Consider the following 663-nt stretch of genomic DNA (forward strand, 5'->3'; position numbering starts at 1 on the left):
TGACACTCCAACACACACATATGCATATTGACGCCACACACACACACACACACACACACACACACACACACACACACACACGCTGCTGCTACTCTGTTTCTTATCTATCCTGATTGCCGAGTCACTTTTACCCTTACCTACATGTGTACATATTACCTCAACTACCTCGTACCCCTTGTACATTGACTCAGTACCGGTAGTCCTAGTATATAACCTCGTTATTGTTATTTATTGTGTTACTATTGTTTATTTTTATTAGATCATTTTCTTACTTTTTAACTCTGCATTGTTGGGAAAGGGTTCGTAAGTAAGCATTTCACGGTAAAGTCTGCTGTAATTCGGCGCATGTAAACAAAAATATGTTTGATTTGATCCATTCAACTTGGGCTCTGGTGTTTGGCTCTTGAACAAACCCCAAAAAACATGAATTCCAACGTTTTCTCCTGTACCGCTGTCATATGAAATCTCGCGGTAGGACTCCACTTAGATCACTACGTAATGTGCCGTGCTGCTTCTAGCGGCGCTGGTGACAGTGCTGAAAGCTGTTGGGGTGAGTTTTGTAGAATTAACTAATAGAAAATTACGGTTGAGAACCCCTTAATATAAGTGTGGGAGATGATGTTCCTTGTATTCAAGTTATATCTGTAAAAATAATCTGTAACC

The 663-nt window shown here is 40.1% G+C and overlaps 1 protein-coding gene across 15 annotated transcripts in view; it reads left to right on the forward strand.

Annotated features, from left to right (window-relative positions):
- Positions 1-443: 443 nt before the first annotated feature.
- LOC112222031 (cold shock domain-containing protein E1) overlaps positions 444-663 on the forward strand; it is a 35063-nt gene continuing 34843 nt past the window's right edge. For all 15 annotated transcript variants that reach the window (XM_024384561.1, XM_024384562.1, XM_024384564.1 and 12 more), the window contains exon 1: positions 444-550. The gene's annotated coding sequence lies outside the window, so the exon portion shown is untranslated. The remainder of the gene's footprint in view (positions 551-663) is intronic.

The sequence above is a fragment of the Oncorhynchus tshawytscha genome, linkage group LG22 (genome assembly GCF_018296145.1).
Source record: "Oncorhynchus tshawytscha isolate Ot180627B linkage group LG22, Otsh_v2.0, whole genome shotgun sequence".
Taxonomy (NCBI): domain Eukaryota; kingdom Metazoa; phylum Chordata; class Actinopteri; order Salmoniformes; family Salmonidae; genus Oncorhynchus; species Oncorhynchus tshawytscha.